Source organism: Gopherus flavomarginatus (assembly GCF_025201925.1).
Source record: "Gopherus flavomarginatus isolate rGopFla2 chromosome 1 unlocalized genomic scaffold, rGopFla2.mat.asm SUPER_1_unloc_1, whole genome shotgun sequence".
Taxonomy (NCBI): Eukaryota; Metazoa; Chordata; order Testudines; family Testudinidae; genus Gopherus; species Gopherus flavomarginatus.
Window position 1 is genome coordinate 147,783 of NW_026114596.1, and position 8,727 is coordinate 156,509.

At 43.0% G+C, this 8,727-nt stretch overlaps 1 pseudogene; it reads right to left on the bottom strand.

Moving 5' to 3' along the window:
* Positions 1 to 6,717: 6,717 nt before the first annotated feature.
* On the bottom strand, positions 6,718 to 7,665 carry LOC127040825 (olfactory receptor 52B2-like; annotated as a pseudogene).
* Positions 7,666 to 8,727: the final 1,062 nt, after the last annotated feature.

Genomic DNA, 8,727 nt, shown 5'->3' on the forward strand with positions numbered 1-8,727 from the left:
GGATAGCTATGGGACAGCGCATTGTATGCAGGATACAATTGTTCCCAGTTTTGGATTTTTGAAGAGTTGGGAATCAGTTGAGTGGGAAGGTTCTGGTTCTGCTTTTCCAATTGGTGTTTCTGCTCTCCTTCTTTCTTCTCAGTTTCTTGTTGTTTTAGCTTCATAGCCCTCCTGTGGTCAGCCTCCTTTCTGGCAGCCTTTCCCTGTGTTAGCTCTAAAATTCTCCTATGTTCTTCTTTATCTGCTGCCTGCAATCTGAATAGCTGCTACTTCACAATTGTTTTGCTGTTTTCGCTTACTTTGATGTTTTTCTGTCCCTATTTCCCTTTCCCGAAATAAGCAAATAAACTGGTAACCTCTTTGACTGATCTCCAGCTGATCACTGTGCCACTATGACCGACTTCCCTGGGACGAAACCTGGACCTGGGGTAAAGCTGAGCCCTCTGACACACCCGTCTGGGACCTCGCCCAGACTGTGATAAAGTGAAAAGCTGCAAACTCCTCCAGGTCCTGCACTCACTCAGATATTCACAGGCAGGGACACACCTAGCGAAGTTACAGGAAAGCTTTCGCCAGCCACTCATGAAACAAAATTAGAGGTTAGAGACCTGCCTCTGGCTCTAGGTTTCTAGGCCCATTCTCAGGGTGCAGCTTCCATTCTAGTGCATCTCACTGTGAGCAGGGAGCTGTGCCCCAAGATGCTGGGCCCTGAGACCAGTTTTGTCCCCTGGACATCTCACTTGTAACCAGAAACACACAGTGAGGCAGCCTATCACAGGTTTCACCCCCACTCTGAACTTCAGGGTAGAGAGGTGGGGACCTGCATGAGGACCCCTAAGATTAATTGCCATCTTAGATCAGTATGCTGCAACAACCCAAATCATTCAAAACAGCTGTTTATGAGACATTTGGAAAACTGTCTTCCCCCACAAAATCTCTCCCTCCCAAATACTGTAACTGATCCCTCGGTAAACTTGAGAGACATCTCCACCAATTTCCTGGTGAACAACAATCCAAACCCCTTGGATCTTAAAACAAGCAAAATGAATCAGGTTCTTAGAAAGAAGGCTTTTAATTAAAGAAAAGGGGTACAAGAAATACCTCTGTGAGATTAGCATCCAAGCTACTCCACAGGCAACAGATTCAAAACACAGAGGATGTTCCCCTGCGCAAAACCTTAGTTACAAAAAAGACCCAATTTGATTATCCCTGTAATGCACAGGACAAGTCACAAAACCAAATAAACATAAACTAATTAATTTCTTCTTTAATACTCACTACCCTGTTTGATTCCTGGGTCTTTTCACTCTGGCATTATCATAACCTTAGTCCCAGATTTGGACCTTAGCGTCCAAAATATGGGGGTTAGCATGAAAACCTCCAAGCTTAGTTACCAGCTTGGACCTGGTACTTGCTGCCACCACCCAAAAAGTTAGAGTGTTTTGGGGCACTCTGGTCCCCCTGAAAAACCTTCCCTGGGGACCCCAAGACCCAAATCCCTTGAGTCTCACAACAAAGGGAAATAATCCTTTTTCCCTTCCCCCCTCCAGGTGCTCCTGGAGAGATACACAGACACAAGCTCTGTGAAACTATACAGAGTGACTCCCCCTCTCTGTTCCCAGTCCTGGAAACAAAAAGTACTTTCCTCTTTACCCAGAGGTAATGCAAAATCAGGCTAGCAAATTCAACACACACAGATCTCCCCCTGATTTCTTCCTCCCACCAATTCCCTGGTGAGTACAGACTCAATTTCCCTGAAGTAAAGAAAAACTCCAACAGGTCTTAAAAGAAAGCTTTATATAAAAAGAAAGAAAAATACATACAAATGGTCTCTCTGTATTAAGGTGACACAATACAGGGTCAATTGCTTAAAAGAATATTGAATAAACAGCCTTATTCAAAAAGAATACAAATCAAAGCACTCCAGCACTTATATTCATGCAAATACCAAAGAAAAGAAACCATATAACTTACTATCTGATCTCTTTGTCCTTACACTTAGAAACAGAAGACTAGAAAGTAGAAACTACTTCTCCAAAGCTCAGAGAAAGCAGGCAGACAGACAAAAGACTCAGACACAAACTTCCCTCCACCCAGAGTTGAAAAAATCCGGTTTCCTGATTGGTCCTCTGGTCAGGTGCTTCAGGTGAAAGAGACATTAACCCTTAGCTATCTGTTTATGACAGGCATAAAACTGAAATTAACACTGGGACAAAAGAAAACTTCCCTCCAGTCCTCTTGAAACATCCTGTCCCCACACTGGTTCCTCTGGTCAGGTGTCAGCTAGGCTAGGTAAACTTCTTAACCCTTTACAGGTAAAAGAGGCATTAACCCTTAACTGTCTGTTTATGACACAGCCGGAGAGCCAAAAAGACAGGGGAGGCAAATACAGGACAGTTCTGTGTTAAACTTAAAGTATTCAATAAAAAAATGAACGCTATGCAATATCAGAAGAGTACATTTAAAATGGACTCAAAACTGGCTAACTAAAAGATCTTAGAAAATAGTTGTCAATAGGCCATTGTCAGTGAATGAGGTCTTTCAATGGGGTTCTGTGGAAGAGGCCAGGGCAGGCATTCCGATTGATTTGAACCATTTGGTGAGCTGGGTCCATGCAAACAAAATGTTTTAACACAGACAAATGCAAAGGGATCCTCTTGGAAGAGGGAATGCAGTCTTGATCCACAGACCAGGGCACTTCAGTATGAGACACAGGGACCATGAAAAGGATGTTGGGGTCATTGTAGACAATCAACTCATCGTGAGCTCCCAGTGTGATGCTGTGGGCAAAAGTGCTGACGTGATCCTTGCATACCTAAGCGGGAGTGGTGAGTTTGGAGCAGGGGAAGGATTTTACCTCTGCACATGTTATTGGTGAAAATGACTGTGTCCACTCCCAGGAACCACACTTCAGAAATGATGTTGAAAAATTGGAGAGAGTGCAGAAAGGAGCCAAAAAAATGCTTGGAGACTGGAGAAAATGCAGGTGAGAGAGGGAGATTTAAAGAGCTTCATTTACTAATCTTAAATACCAATAACATGCTCTTTAATCTACTGAAGAAAGGCAGAACAAGACTCAATCTTTGGAATCTGAAGGCAGACAAATTCCAGTTGGAAATAATGGCCCAATGTTTGGCATGCAGAACATTGAACATTTGGAACACATCAAGAAGGGAAGTGATGGATTCTCCAACTCCATACGTGTGCAGGTCTAGATTGGATGCTTTTCTGGAAGACGTCCTTGAGAGCTTGTCTGTACTTCAAAAGCTACAATGGTGCTGCCGCAGTGCTTCAACATTTACACTACTTACACTGACGTCAGGGGTTCTCCCATCAGTATAGTTAAACCACCTCCCCAAGAGGTGGTAGCTAGGTCGACTGAAGAATTCTTCCATTGACCTAATGCCGGCTACACCAGTGTAAGGTTGATATAGCTACATCTCTCAGGGATGTGGATTTTTTCAAAAAAGGCAAGTGGAAATCATGGGAGGTGATAGTACTCAAGTACTTGGCACTGGTTAGGCCTCAGCTGGAGCATTGTGTCTAGTTTGGGTCAGCGATGTAGAGAAAGGATGTAGAGAAACTGGAAAGGATGCAGAGGCAAGTGACAACAATGATCAAAGGGATAGAAGTAAAGCCATAAGAGCAAGGGCTGAAGCAACCATTTGTATTTTGTTTGGAAAAGAGGAAAGTGAAGGGGACATTGAAGCCATCTTCAGATACTTGAAAGCCTGTGATAAGAAAGATGGAGGAATGTTATTATCTCTTGCCACAGAGCACAGGATAACAGGCAGTGAGTTCAAACTCCAGTATAGCAGAATTCGATTATATCTGAGAAAAAACTTCCTAACTTTAAGACCAAGAGGACAGTGGAACAGACACTTTGGAATGTTGTGAAGCTCCTTCGCTGGACGTATCCCATAGGTGGTGGGATGCCGATCTCTCCGAGATGGTTTAGACACAACACATTCTGTATCTTGGCAGGGGATCAGACTTGCTGACCCTTGCATTCCTTTCTAATCCTATAGTTTGTTTCCATCATGTAAAATCCTAGAGTGGAACAGGTCTTATTCACACACAAGTTATGAAGCTCGATTCAGGTTAAATGGATAAAATTTCATGGCCTGTGTTATACAGGATGTCAGACTGGATGATCAAATGGTCCCTTCTGACCTTAAATCTTATGAATCTGTCAAAGAAAGTAGATCAGGCATTTTTATTTAGTCTGTTTCATAGCATACAAACAATCAATTACCTTGAAAATCTGAACATATACCATTGAGAAAAGAAAATTGTCAAAATTCTTCATATTTGGCCTGCAGAACTCCTTGATCATGACATTATTGGAGAAAACAGCTTAGCTGAATGGGAATCAAAAATGGATTGACATTTGTAGGTTTTTCTGGTGGCACCTTTAGTTTTGTCTCTCTGACACCTTCAATAGGAGACCTTATTTTCAGTATATATGTGTGCCAAACTTTAACTATGTGGACTTATATGTGGAATGCTGCACTCAGATTTGGTCACCATATCTCAAAAAAGATGTACTGGATTAGGAAATGGTACAGGGAAGGACAACATAAGACTTGGACTTTTCAACTTTGAAATCAGACGACTAAGGGGTGATATGCTATAAGTTTATAAAATCATGACTGGTATTAAAAAATTGAATAAGGAAACCTTATTTACTCCTTCAGAAAACACATAACTCGGGGTCACACTTTGAAATTAATAGGAAGCAGATTTAAAACAAAGACAGTATTTCTTCATAATCAACCTGGGAACTTTTTGCCGGGAGATGTTGCAAAGGCCAAAACTATAACAGGGTTCAAAAAAGAACTAGATACATTCATGGAGGACAGGTCCACCAGTAGCTAATAGCCTGAATGGTCAGAGATGGTGTCCCTAGCTGCTGTTTATCAGAAGCTGGTAGTGGGTGACAGAGAATGAATCACTTGATGATTACTGTCATGAATATAGGGGGAAGGGTAGAAACCCTTCTATATGCTGTAAAATAAAACCCCTCCTTAGCAGCTGTACTGGATTGCCTTACCTGTAAGGAGTTAAGCAGTTCAAATAAGCTATATGGCACCTGACCAGAAGGACCAATGAGGAAAGAAGATACTTTCAAATGGGGGACTGGGGAGGTTTTGTTTGTTGTTCTGTTTTATGAAGAGATGGAGGGTGAAGCCAAGCTGATACAATATCTCCTGAAAATATACCTGGAATAATCCATCTAAAACCACAGAAATTGTAAGGAGGGCAAGGAAATACATTAGTTTATCTTTTGTTTTGGCTTGTGAATTTTCTTATTGTACAGAGGTATTTTTATTCCTGTTTTTGTAAGCATGAAGCTGAGTACAGAAGGGAATCCTCTTTGTTTTAAATCATTTTATTACTCTGTAAAGTTACAAGAAATCCTGATTTTGCAGGTGTGATTCTTTTATTTTTTTCTTTATAAATAAAGTTCTTCTTTTAAGAACCTGGTTGACTTCAGTGTCCTGAGGACAAAGGGACTCGTCTGTTCTCACTTTGCTTAGGCAACTGATTGGTATATGTTTCTCAAGGCTCCCCAGGAAAGGGAGGGAAGGTACTTGGGGGGATATTTTGGGGACAGGGATTCCAAGTGACCCTTCCCTGAATGTTTATGTAAATCACTTGGTGGTGGCAGCAATACTGTTCACGTACAAGGGAAGTAATTTTTGTCTTTGGGAAGCTTTAACCTAAGATGGTAGAATATAAAATTAGGTGGTCTTTCATGTGGGTTCCTACATTTGTACCCCAAAGTTCAGAGTGGGGAACCGTAACAATTATCCTGTTCTGTTCATTCCTTCCCAAGCGCTTGGCATTGGCCACTGTTGGAAGACAGAATACTGGACTAGATGGACCACTGGTCTTATCCAGTATAGCAACTTTCATGTTCTTATACAGACCCCAGATGTATCTGTTGCCTGCCATAACCTACTAGACCCCAATTCCCTCCTAAACTCATATAGAATCCAGGAGTCCTGATGGGGCCTCTCTCTCTCTCTCTCTCTCTTTCTCTCTCTCTCTCTCTCTCTCTCTCTCTGTGGAGCTAGTAACAAAGTATTAATATACATTAAAATTTTAAACATAACCAGTGTCCATTAAGCGACTTGCCACAAGATGTCAGAACACTTCAGTATTAGAGTTGAGTGGGTCTAACATTTATTTCTCTTTCTTTTTTTTAGATAGGAATTAGATACTGTGCTCCCGTCAGCTAACTGCTAAGTTATCTGCCAAAACCCAAGAGTTTTCAAGAGCCCCAGAAGCCCCTGGAATCATGGTCAAAGTAGGTGCACCCTAAGAACATCTGAAATGTCTCCCTTGCAGCTGAGGGTGTGGGGAGAGAAGTGGAAATGCTCATATGAGTGACCGGGGAGGGGAGGAGAGGAGTGACGGACAGAGGTGGGATCTTGGGCAGAAGAAGCAGAGCAGGGGTGTACCCGTGGCTGAAGAGGTGGAGTAAGAGGAGGGGCTTCACGGGCGCAGTTACCAGCAATTAGAAAGGTGGCCACCCAATGAGCTGTACACAGACCAGTTCCCCAGGTTGTCAGGCTGACACAGCACAGTAAGGTCAGGAAACGATTTAATGTCTTTTGACTGCTCAATCAGTGATTCAGAAAAGAGGGTCCCAGCACCAAATCAACAGTCAGCTGTGCTCATATTTAGAGCCCGAGCCCAAGGAGAAAATGTTTAGATCCTTTGATGAGTAATAAGCTGGAGCAGCCTGACCCAAATCTCTTTGGTCCTCACTCCATAGATGATAGGATTTAACATGGGGGGCACCAGGAGGGACATGTTGGCCATGTGAATGTGGAAATGCAGGGGGACATTGTAGCCAAACCAGTGTATGAGAAAGGAGAAGAGACCAGGTAAATAAATGGCTAAAATGACAAAGAGGTGGGAGCTGCAGGTCCCAAAAGTCTTCAACCGGGCATCCTTTGTGGGGAGGCTGAAGATGGCCCTGAGGATCTGGGTATAGGACATAGTTATAAAAAACACATCCAGACCAAAAACAGGCAATACCACAAAGAGGCTGTAGTAACTACTAATGCGGATGTCGGCACAGGCCAGCGTCTCCACGGCTATCAGGTGACAGTACAAGTGGGGGATGATGTTAGTTGTACAATATGGCCACCTTCTCGCTATGAAGGGAAAGCATAGTGTGAGCATGGAACCTCGCAGCACCACAGCCAGGCCAATCTGGGCCACCACAGAGTTTGTTAGGATAGTGGAATATCTCAGGGGATCACAGATGGCCATATAGCGATCAAAAGCCCTGGACACTAAAATCCCAGATTCAATCATTGAGCAGCAGTGAATGAAGAACATCTGGGTGAGGCAGGCACTGACATTGATCTCCCTGGAATTGAACCAGAAGATGCTCAGCGTTTTTGCCAGGATGGAGGTGGACAGGACCAGGTCGGTGACTGCCAGCATGCAGAGGAAATAGTACATGGGCATATGGCGACTCCTCTCCCTCTAAACAATGAACAATATGATGGAGTTCCCCAAGATGGCTATGACGTATATTGCACAGAAGGGAATGGAGAGCCAGGTATGCGCTGCCTCCAGGCCAGGAATGCCCAGCAGGATGAAGGTGGAGGGGTTGGTGAAGTCGGTTGTGTTGGAATATGACATGGAATAGTGGAGAAGATGTCCAAATCTGAGGCAGAACTGTGTCTCCTGCATTTACCATATATTTCCCTGATTTACTGTATGTGATCAGTGTCTACGGTGATGGTCGCATTGCAAATGCCTGGATGGAGAGACAAAGTTAATATGAAATATTATGTGTACTACCAGAGGTGGTTGTTACGAGTGAAGCAGATTGTCCTCTCCTGACACACTGAAATATGACATGTTAAAAATTCAGATAAATGAATTATGAAAAAATGACCTTACTAATGCCAATTCCATATTTTATGTTGCTCTGTGAAACAATAATTTCTACATGTTGTGCTGCTGGAAACCTTAATAGGCATCAGCAGGAAACACTAGTCTGGCTATTGGTTATCCGTCACTGTCCCTTAATGCAATGAAAGCCAGGCTAGAGAGTCCATGCTGAACGGAGTTCCCCATTCACTTGGTTGCTCAAAATCTAAGAGTGGAAAAATACCAAACCTTTGACTAAATATGTACCAGAGGGAAACATCCCAACTAGAGCACATCTCAGGGGAAAGACCTGGGCATCACTGATAGGAGCTTGGCTCATTCACAGCAGTGGCCAAAACAAAGACAATGTTTGGATGCCTAAGGAATGGGATGGAGGATAACCTGCTCTGGATATGTGCTCCATTTTGGTCATGCAGTCTACATAAAGGATATAGCAAATGAAGAGGGGATTTCCAAGGCAGACTATGAGAATGGGGGAGGCTGCCATATGTGGACTGAAAAGTCTGGGATTGTTTAGTTTAGAAAAGAGGCAAAGAACGGGGCTTATAATAGAGGAGAGGGAAACAAAGAATGGAACTGATCACATTCAAATGGACAAACAGAGAAAAGTTTCCAACCAGTAATATCTATGGACACTTTTTGTTTCACAAGAGCTAATTCCCCAAAGCTGAAGCATATTGTCAGCAAAACGGACTGGGAGGAGAAATGTTGAGAGAACAATGTGAATGACAATTGGGTGTTCTTTACGACGACTTTATTAGATAGCTAAGAAGCCACAATACCACCGTTAAGAGTGTACACAGCTTT